General features: G+C 38.0%; 1 non-coding gene across 1 annotated transcript; it reads right to left on the bottom strand.

The window, feature by feature from the left end:
* Positions 1-707: 707 nt before the first annotated feature.
* On the bottom strand, positions 708-811 carry LOC130971028 (small nucleolar RNA R71). Its single transcript, XR_009082266.1, has one exon. It is a non-coding gene; the product is annotated as a small nucleolar RNA R71 (small nucleolar RNA).
* Positions 812-11,688: the final 10,877 nt, after the last annotated feature.

Raw genomic sequence — 11,688 nt, 5'->3', positions numbered from 1 at the left:
CTATTTATTCATCTACTAACACCTCTCTTCTACTCAAGAATTCGAACTTACTTTTCCCCCTTGTGTTTGGATTCTCACCTTTTTCTTTTATTATTTTCTTCTTCTACTAACATAAAGGAATCTCTCTACTGTGGTAAAGAGGATCCCTATTATTATTTTCTGTTCCTTTTTTTTCATATGAGCAGGAGCAAGGACAAGAATACTCTTGTTGAAGCAGATCCTGAACCTGAAAGGATTCTGAAGAGGAAACTAAGAGAAGCTAAATTACAACAATCTAGAGACAACTTAACAGAAAATTTTGAAAAGGAAGAGGAGATGGCAGCCAAAAATAATAACGCAAGGAGGATGCTTGGTGACTATACTACACCTACTTCCAAATTTGATGGAAGAAGCATCTCAATCCCTTCTATTGAAGCAAACAATTTTGAGCTGAAACCTCAACTAGTTGCTCTAATGCAACAGAACTGCAAGTTTCATGGACTTCCATCAGAAGATCCCTATCAGTTTTTAACTGAATTCTTGCAGATCTGTGAGACTGTTAAGACAATAGAGTAGATTCTGAAGTCTACAGCCTCATGCTTTTCCCTTTTGCTGTAAGAGACAGAGCTAGAACATGGTTGGACTCACAACCTAAAGATAGCATGGACTCTTGGGATAAGCTGGTAACGACCTTCTTGGCTAAGTTCTTTCCTCCTCAAAAGCTGAGCAAGTTTAGAGTGGATGTTCAGACCTTCAAACAAAAAGATGGTGAATCCCTCTATGAAGCTTGGGAAAGATATAAGCAGATGACCAAAAGATGTCCTTCTGACATGCTTTCAGAGTGGACCATTTTGGATATATTCTATTATGGTCTATCTGAGTTCTCTAAGATGTCACTGAACCATTCTGCAGGTGGATCCATTCACCTAAAGAAAACGCCTGCAAAAGCTCAAGAACTCATTGACATGGTTGCAAATAACCAATTCATGTACACTTTTGAGAGGAATTATGTGAGTAATGGGACACCTCAGAGGAAGGGAGTTCTTGAAATTGATGCTCTGAATGCCATATTGGCCCAGAATAAAATGTTGACTCAGCAAGTTAACATGATTTCTCAAAGTCTGAATGGATGGCAAAATGCATCCAACAGTACTAAAGAGGCATCTTCTGAAGAAGAAGCTTATAATCCTGAGAACCTTGCAATGGCAGAGGTAAATTACATGGGTGAACCTTATGGAAACACCTATAATTTCTCATGGAGAAATCATCCAAATTTCTCATGGAAGGATCAACAAAAGCCTCAACAAGGCTTTAATAATGGTGGAAGAAATAGGCTTAGCAATAGCAAGCCTTTTCCATCATCTTCTTAGCAACAGACAGAGAATTCTGAGCAGAGCTCCTTTAGCTTAGCAAACATAGTCTCTGATCTGTCTAAGGCCACTTTAAGTTTTATGAGTGAAATAAGATCCTCTATTAGAAATTTGGAGGCATAAGTGGGCCAGCTGAGTAAGAAAATCACTGAAACTCCTCCTAGTACTCTCCCAAGCAATACTGAAGAGAATCCGAAAAGAGAGAGCAAGGCCATTGACATAATCAAAATGGCCGAACCTAGAGAGGAACGGGAGGATATGAACCCCATTGAGGAAGACCTCATGGGACGTCTCCCAAACAAGAAGGAGTTCCCTATTGAGGACTTAGAGGAATCTGAGGCTCACATAGAGACCATAGAGATTCCATTAAACCTCCTTCTGCCATTCATGAGCTCTAAAAACTATTCTTCCTTTGAAGAGGATGAAGATGTAACTGGAGAGCAAGTTGCTCAATATCTAGGAGCTATCATGAAGCTGAATGCCAAGTTGTTTGGTAATGAGACTTGGGAAGATGCACCTCCCTTGCTCATTAGTGAACTAGATAGATGGGTTCAGCAAGCTTTACCTCAAAAGAAACAAGATCCTGGTAAATTCTTAATACCCTGTACCATGGGCACCATGACCTTTGAGAAGGCTCTGTGTGACCTGGGGTCAGGTATAAATCTTATGCCACTCTCTGTAACGGAGAAACTGGAAATCTTTGAGGTACAAACTACCACTTTCTCATTAGAGATGGCAGACAAGTCAATAAGACAAGCTTATAGAATGGTAGAGGACGTGTTAGTGAATGTTAAAGGCCTTTACATCCCTGTTGATTTCATAATCTTAGACACTAGGAAGGAAGAGGATGAATGCATCATCCTTGGAAGACCCTTCCTAGCCACAGCAGGAGCTGTGATTGATGTTAACAGAGGAGATTAGTTCTTCAATTTAATGAGGACTATGTTATGTTTAAGGCCCAAGGGTATTCCTCTGTAAACATGAAAAAGAGGCACGATAAGCTTCTCTCAATACAGAGTCAAACAAAGCCCCCACAATCAAACTCTAAGTTTGGTGTTGGGAGGCCACAACCAAACTCTAAGTTTGGTGTTGAACCCCTACATTCAAACTCTAAGTTTGGTGTTGGGAGGTCCTAACAATGCTCTAAACATATGTGAAGCTCTATGAGAGCTCACTGTCAAGCTATTGACATTAAAGAAGCATTTATTGGGATGCAACCAAATTTTTATTTATCTATTTTTTTATTGTTCTTTTATGTTTTATTAGGTTCATGATCATGTGGAGTCACAAAACAAATACTAAAATTAAAAACAGAATCAAAAACCAGCAGAGGAAATAGCACACCCTGGAGGAAGAGCTTATTGGCGTTTAAACGCCAGTAAGGAGCATCTGGCTGGGATTCAACGCCAGAACAGAGCACGAATCTGGCGTTAAACGCCAAAAACAAGCATGGAACTGGTGTTCAACGCCAGAAACCTGCTGCAGACTGGCGTTGAACACCCAAAACAAGCATAGAGTTGGCGTTTAACGCCAGAAACAAGCATCAATCTGGCGTTAAATGCCAGGATTGCATGTAGACGGTGTTTTGCACGCCTAATTAGTGCAGGAATGATAAATCCTTGACACCTCAGGATCTGTAGATCCTACAGGATCCCCACCTACCTTCAAATTCAAAATCTCCTTCCCACCCAAACCCACCCTACATGACCGAACCATAAACCTTTCTCTCTCTCCTCCATATCTTATTCTTCTTCTTCTATTCTTTCTTCTTTTGCTCGAGGGCGAGCAACATTCTAAGTTTGGTGTGGTAAAAGCATAGCTTTTTTTGTTTTTCCATAACCATTTATGGCACTTAAGGCCAGAGAAACCTCTAGAAAGAGAAAAGGAAAGACAAAAGCTTCCACCTCCGAGTCATGGGAGATGGAGAGATTCATCTCAAGGGTCCATAGCTCAGTAATAGAGCATTTGACTGCACATCAAGAGAGCCCACTCATGGACCTCAACAAGAGCATAGGGAATCCCCTCATCAAGACATCCCTGAGGTACCTTAGGGGATACATTTTCCTCCACACAATTATTTGGAGCAACTAAGGATCGGAGTACCAAAATCACTAGGGATGAAGCAAAAAAGGCAAGGAAGAGACATAGAGGAGCTTAAGGACACCAATGGTCCTTCAAGGAGAAGGCGCCACCATCACTAAGGTGGACTCATTCCTTAACTTCCTTGTTCTTATCTCTCTGTTTTTTGGTTTTTGAACTTCATGTTTGCCTATGTTTGTGTCTTCATTACATGATCATTAGTATTTAGTAACTATGTCTTAATGCTATGAATAATTCCATGAATCCTTCACCTTTCTTAAATGAAAAATGTTTTTAATTCAAAAGAACAAGAAGTACATGAGTTTCAAATTCATCCTTGAATTTAGTTTAATTATATTGATGTGGTGACAATACTTTTTATTTTTTGAATGAATGCTTGAACAGTGCATATTTTTTATCTTGTTATTTATGAATGTTAAAATTGTTGGCTCTTGAAAGAATGATGAAAAAGAGAAATGTTATTGATGATCTGAAAAATCATAAAATTGATTCTTGAAGCAAGAAAAAGCAGTGAATAACAAAGCTTGCGAAAAAATATTTTTAGAAAGAAAAAGAAAAAGCAAGCAGAAAAAGCCAATAACCCTTAAAACCAAAAGGCAAGGGTAAAAAGGATCCTAGGCTTTGAGCATCAATGGATAGGAGGGCCCAAGAAATAAAATCCAGGCCTAAGCAGCTAAATCAAGCTGTCCCTAACCATGTGCTTGTGGCATGCAGGTCCAAGTGAAAAGCTTGAGACTGAGTGGTTAAAGTCATGATCCAAAGCAAAAAGAGTGTGCTTAAGAGCTCTGGACACCTCTAACTGGGGACTTTAGCAAAGCTGAGTCACAATCTGAAATGGTTCACCCAGTCATGTGTCTGTTGCATTTATGTATCCGGTGGTGTTCATACCCTGGGTCGAGGTGTCCGACCTGGGATGTTCTACAGACAAAGCGACCGACTTCTTCCGGTCAGAATGACCCGACCTCTTCTTAAAGAGCTCGGCCAAGTCACAGGAAAGCCCAATAAAAGGGCCCAAGCAGAGGAACACGACCCGAATCCAAGGGCGGCCCAAGCCTATAGAGATAAAGGCGGTTCCCTTAAAGATAAGATGACCTCGCTTGAAGATAAAGATAAGATAAGATAACTAACTTATCTTATCTAAGAAGGTCACTCTACGCCATTATAAATACACTGGAGCACCCAGGTATAACCCATACTCTGATTCTACTAAAAACCTGCTTAATACCCTTGCTAACTTAAGCATCGGAGTCCCTTGCAGGTACCCCCCACCCTCCGGGGACAAAGGATTAGCACCATCACCAAGTCCAACAAGTCGGACACAACAGCTCCAGCCCTCACAGAAGATCTCATCCAAGATCGGCCTACAGTTTCAGGTAACCCTCGGAACAGGTGGTAATACTGGAAAACAAAGTGCTTAGGGCCATGGCCAGGACTCATAAAAGTAGCTGTGTTCAAGAATCAACATACTTAACTAGGAGAATCAATAACACTATTTGAACTCTGAGTTCCTATAGAAGCCAATCATTCTAAACTTCAAAGGATAAAGTGAGATGCCAAAACTGTTCAGAAGCAAAAAGCTACAAGTCCCGCTCATCTAATTAGAACTAATATTCATTGATATTTTGAGATTTATAGTATATTCTCTTCTTTTTATCCTATTTGATTTTCAATTGCTTGGGGACAAGCAACAATTTAAGTTTGGTGTTGTGATGAGCGGATAATTTATACGCTTTTTGGCATTATTTCTGGTAGTTTTTAGTAGGATCTAGCTACTTTTAGGGATGTTTTCATTAGTTTTTATGCAAAATTCACATTTCTAGACTTTACTATGAGTTTGTATGTTTTTCTATGATTTCAGTTATTTTCTAGCTGAAATTGAGGGACTTGAGTAAAAATCTGATTCAGGCTAAAAAAGGACTGCTGATGCTGTTGGATTCTGACCTCCCTGCACTCGAAATGGATTTTCTGGAGCTACAGAAATTCAAATGGAGCGCTCTCAACGGCGTTGGAAATTAGACATTCAGCGCTTTCTAGCAATATATAATAGTTTATATTTTATTCGAATCAAGATGATGCAAACTGGCGTTCAACTCCAGTTCCATGCTGTATTCTGGAGTAAAACGCCAGAAACACGTCAGAAACCAGAGTTAAACGCCAAAAACACATTACAACTTGGCGTTTAACTCCAAGAGAAGCCTCTGCACGTGTAAAGCTCAAGCTCAGCCCAAGCACACACCAAAGTGGGCCCCAGAAGTGGATTTCTGCATTTAGACTTATTTCTGTAAACCCTAGTAACTAGTCTAGTATAAATAGGAGATTTTACTATTGTATTAGACATCTTTGAATTATTTTTGGATTACCTTATGATCCTTTGATCACGTTTATGGGGCTAGCCATTCGGCCATGCCTGGTGATGAGCGGATAATTTATACGCTTTTTGGCATTGTTTTTAGTATGTTTTTAGTATGTTTTAGTTAGTTTTTATTATATTTTTATTAGTTTTTAGTTAAAATTCACTTTTCTGGACTTTACTATGAGTTTGTGTGTTTCTCTGTGATTTCAGGTATTTTCTGACTGAAATTGAGGGACCTGAGCAAAAATCTGATTCAGAGGTTGAAAAGGACTGCAGATGTTGTTGGATTCTGACCTCCCTACACTCGAAGTGGATTTTCTAGAGCTAAAGAAGCCTAATTGGCACGCTCTCAACTGCGTTGGAAAGTAGACATCCTGGGCTTTTCAGCAATGTATAATAGTCTATACTTTACCCAATATTTGATGGCCCAAACCGGCGTTCCAAATCAGCTCAAAACTGCCCGGCGTTAAACGTCGGCACTGGCACAAGAATGGGAGTTAAACGCCCAAACTGGCACAAAAGCTGGCGTTTAACTCCAAGAAAAGTCTCTACACATGAAAGCTTCAATGCTTAGCCCAAGCACACACCAAGTGGGCCCGGAAGTGGATTTTTATGTCATTTACTCATTTCTATAAACCCTAGGCTACTAGTTCTCTACAAATAGGACCTTTTGCTATTGTATTTTATATCTTTGGATCTTTGATCATTTTTAGATCTTTGAATCTTTTGATCACGTTTTGGGGGTTGGCCATTCGGCCATGCCTAGACCTTGTTCTTATGTATTTTCAACGGTGGAGTTTCTACACACCATAGATTAAGGTGTGGAGCTCTGCTGTACCTCGAGTATTAATGCAATTACTATTGTTCTTCTATTCAATTCAGCTTGTTCTTGTTCTAAGATATCATTTGTTCCTCAACTTGATGAATGTGATGATCTATGACACTCATCATCATTCTCACCTATGAACGTGTGCCTGACAACCACTTTCGTTCTACCTTAGATTGAGTGGATATCTCTTGGATTCCTTAATCGGAATCTTCGTGGTATAAGCTAGAACTGATGGTGGCATTCAAGAGAATTCGGAAGGTCTAAACCTTGTCTGTGGTATTCTGAGTAGGATTCAAGGATTGAATGACTGTGACGAGCTTCAAACTCCTGAAGGCTGGGCGTTAGTGACAGACGCAAAAGAATCAATAGATTCTATTCCAACCTGATTGAGAACCGACAGATGATTAGCCGTGTTGTGACAGAGCGCGTTGAACATTTTCACTGAGAGGATGGGACTGTAGCCACTGACAATGGTGATGCCCAACATACAGCTTGCCATGGAAAGGAGTAAGAAGGATTGGATGAAGACATTAGGAAAGCAGAGAGACGGAAGGGACAAAGCATCTCCATACGCTTATCTGAAATTCTCACCAATGAATTACATAAGTATCTCTATCTTAATTTTATGTTTTATTCATATATCATCCATAACCATTTGAATATGCCTGACTGAGATTTACAAGGTGACCATATCTTGCTTCATACCAACAATCTCCGTGGGATCGACCCTTACTCGCGTAAGGTTTATTACTTGGACGACCCAGTGCACTTGCTGGTTAGTTGTGCGAAGTTGTGTTTAGACCATGGTATTGAGCACTAAGTTTTTGGAGCCATTACCGGGAATTGTTTGAGTTATAAAAAGTAGAGATCACAATTTCGTGCACCACCTGGACCATCACTTATGTATTTTCAATAGTGGAGTTTCTACACACCACAGATTAAAGGTGTGGAGCTCTGCTGTACCTCGAGTTTCAATGCAATTACTACTATTTTCTATTCAATTTAGCTTATTCCTGTTCTAAGATATTCGTTGCACGTCAACATGATGAATGTGATGATCCGTGACACTCATCATCATTCTCACCTATGAACGCGTGACTAACAACCACTTCCGTTCTACCTTAGACCGAGCGTGTATCTCTTGGATTCCTTAATCAGGATCTTCGTGGTATAAGCTAGAATTATTGGCGGCCATTCTTGAAAATCCGGAAAGTCTAAACCTTGTCTGTGGTATTCCGAGTGGGATTCAGGGATTGAATGACTGTGACGAGCTTCAAACTCGCGATTGTTGGGCGTGGCGACAGACGCAAAAGAATCAATGGATTCTATTCCGACATGATCGAGAACCGACAGATGATTAGCCGTGCAGTGACAAGAGCATTTGGACCATTTTCACTGAGAGGATGGGAAGTAGCCATTGACAACGGTGATGCCCTACATACAGCTTGCCATGGAATGGAGTAAGAAGGATTGGATGAAAGCAGCAGGAAAGCATAGATTCAAAAGGAACACAGCATCTCCATACACTTATCTAAAATTCCTACCAATGATTTACATAAGTATCTCTATCTTATTTTATGCTTTATTTATTATTAATTTCAAACCTTTTATAACCATTTGAAATCCGCCTAACTGAAATTTACAAGATGACCATAGCTTGCTTCACACCAACAATCTCCGTGAGATCGACCCTTACTCACGTAAGGTATTACTTGGACGACCCAGTGCACTTGCTGGTTAGTTGTGCGGAGTTGTGACAAAGTGTGATTCATGTTTGAGAGCGCTACCAAGTTTTCTTGGCGCCATTGTTGATGATCACAATTTCGTGCACCAAGTTTTTGGCGCCGTTGCCGGGGATTGTTCGAGTTTGGACAACTGACGGTTCATCTTGTTGTTCAGATTAGGTAATTTTCTTTTCAAAAAGTTTTCAAAAATCTTTCAAAAATTTTTTTTGTTTTCATTTTTCCAAAAAGTAATTTTCGAAAAAAACAAAAAAATTTTAAAATCATAAAAATAAAAAATATTTTATGTTTCTTGTTTAAGTCTAATGTCAATTTTTAAGTTTGGTGTCAATTGCATGTTTTAAAAACTTATGCATTTTTTCGAAAATTCATGCATAGTGTTCTTCATGATCTCCACGTTGTTCTTGATAAGTCATCTTGTTTGACCTTTATGTTTTCTTGTTTTGTGTTTTTTGTTGTTTTTCATATGCATTTTTGCATTCATAGTGTTTAAGCATTAAAAATTCTAAGTTTGGTGTCTTGCATGCTTTTCTTTTCTTGAAAATTTTCAAAAATAAGTCTTGATGATCATCTTGATCTTCAAAGTGTTCTTGGTGCTCATCTTGACATTTATAGTGTTCTTGCATGCATCATGTGTTGTGATTCATAATTTTCATATTGTGAGTCATTTTTGTTGCTTTTCTCTCTCATCATTAAAAATTAAAAAATAAAAAATATCTTTCCCTTATTTCTCTCAAAATTTCGAAATCTTTGGGTTGACTTAGTAAAAAATTTTTAAAAATAAGTTGTTTCTTGTTATTCAAGTCAAGATTTCAATTTTAAAAATCCTATCTTTTCAAAACTTTCTCAAAAATCAAATCTTTTTCATTTTTTATCTATTTTCGAAAATTTTTAAAAAAATCCTATCTTTTCAAAATCTTTTTCTTATCTTTATTTCAAAAATTTCTAAAACTTTACTAACAATTAATGTGATTGATTCAAAAATTTGAAGTTTGTTACTTTCTTGTTAAGAAAGGTTCAATCTTTAAATTCTAGAGTCATATCTTTTAGTTTCTTGTTAGTCAATTAATCAATTTTAATTTTAAAAATCAAATCTTTTTCAAAATATCTTTTCAAATCAAATCTTTTTCAAAAATTTGATTTCAAAATATATCTTTTCTAACTTCTTGTCTTTTCAAAATTTGATTTTCAAAATCTTTTTCAACTAACTAATTGACTTTTTGTTTGTTTCTTATCTTTTTCAAAACCACCTAACTACTTTTCTCTCTCAAATTTTCGAAAATCCTCTCCCTTTTTCAAATTTTTTTTAATTAACTAATTATTTCAAATTTTAATTTTAATTTTAATTCTTCTCTTAATTTTCGAAAATCACTAATTTTTCAAAAATAATTTTCGAATTCTCTCTCTCATCTTCTTCTATTTATTCATCTACTAACACCTCTTTTCTATTCAAGAATTCGAACTTACTCTTCCCCCTTGTGTTTGGATTCTCAGCTTTTTCTTCTTTTATTCTTTTTTTCTTCTACTAACATAAAGGAATCTCTCTACTGTGGTAAAGAGGATCCCTATTATTATTTTCTGTTCCCTTCTTTTTCATATGAGTAGGAGCAAGGACAAGAATACTCTTGTTGAAGCAGATCCTGAATCTGAAATGACTCTGAAGAGGAAACTAAGAGAAGCTAAATTACAACAATCCAGAGACAACCTTACAGAAAATTTCGAAAAGGAAAAGGAGATGGCAGCCGAAAATAATAATGCAAGGAGGATGCTTGGTGACTATACTACACCTACTTCCAAATTTGATGGAAGAAGCATCTCAATCCCTTCTATTGGAGCAAACAATTTTGAGCTAAAACCTCAACTTGTTGCTCTAATGTAACAGAACTGCAAGTTTTATGGACTTCCATCAGAAGATCCCTATCAATTTTTAACTGAATTCTTGTAGATCTGTGAGACTGTTAAGACTAATGGAGTAGATCCTGAAGTCTACAAGCTCATGGTTTTCCCTTTTGCTGTAAGAGATAGAGCTAGAACATGGATGGACTCACAACCTAAAGATAGCCTGAACTCTTGGGATAAGCTGGTCACGGCCCTCTTGGCTAAGTTCTTTCCTCCTCAAAAGCTGAGCAAGCTTAGAGTGGATGTTAAGACCTTCAAACAAAAAGATGGTGAATCCCTCTATAAAGGTTGGGAAAGATATAAACAGATGACCAAAAGATGTCCTTCTGACATGCTTTCAGAGTGGACCATTTTGGATATATTCTATTATGGTCAATCTGAGTTCTCTAAGATGTCACTGGACCATTCTGCAGGTGGATCCATTCACCTAAAGAAAATGCCTGCAGAAGCTCAAGAACTCATTGACATGGTTGCAAATAACCAATTCAAGTACACTTCTGAGAGGAATTTTGTGAGTAATGGGACACCTCAGAGGAAGGGAGTTCTTGAAATTGATGCTCTGAATGGCATATTGGCTCAAAACAAAATGTTGACTCAGTAAGTCAACATGATTTCTCAAAGTTTGAATGGAAGGCAAAATGCATCCAACAGTACTAAAGAGGCATCTTCTGAAGAAGAAGCTTATAATCCTGAGAACCTTGCAATAGCAGAGGTAAATTACATGGGTGAACCTTATGGAAACACCTATAATTCCTCATGGAGAAATCATTCAAATTTCTCATGGAAGGATCAACAAAAGCCTCAACAAGGCTTTAATAATGGTGGAAGAAATAGGCTTAGCAATAGCAAGCCTTTTTCATCATCTTCTAAGCAACAGACAGAGAATTCTGAGCAGAGCTCCTCTAGCTTAGCAAACATAGTCTCTGATCTGTCTAAAGCCAATTTAAATTTCGTGAGTGAAACAATGTCCTCCATTAGAAATTTGGAGGCACAAGTGGGCTGATGAGCGGATAATTTATACGCTTTTTGGCATTGTTTTTAGTATGTTTTTAGTATCTTTTAGTTAGTTTTTATTATATTTTTATTAGTTTTTAGTTAAAATTCACTTTTCTGGACTTTACTATGAGTTTGTGTGTTTTTCTGTGATTTCAGGTATTTTCTGGCTGAAATTGAAGGTTCTGAGCAAAAATCTGATCCAGAGACTGAAAAGGACTGCAGATGCTGTTGGATTCTGACCTCCCTGCACTCAAAATCGATTTTCTGGAGCTACAGAAGCCCAATTGGCGCGCTCTCAACGGCATTGGAAAGTAGACATCCTGGGCTTTCCAGCAATATATGATAGTCCATACTTTGCCCAAGATTTGATGGCCCAAACCGGCGTTGCAAATCAGCATCAGAAATTCCAGCGTTAAACGC

The sequence above is a fragment of the Arachis stenosperma genome, chromosome 3 (assembly GCF_014773155.1).
Source record: "Arachis stenosperma cultivar V10309 chromosome 3, arast.V10309.gnm1.PFL2, whole genome shotgun sequence".
Taxonomy (NCBI): domain Eukaryota; kingdom Viridiplantae; phylum Streptophyta; class Magnoliopsida; order Fabales; family Fabaceae; genus Arachis; species Arachis stenosperma.
This window is presented reverse-complemented; position numbering and strand designations above follow the sequence as displayed.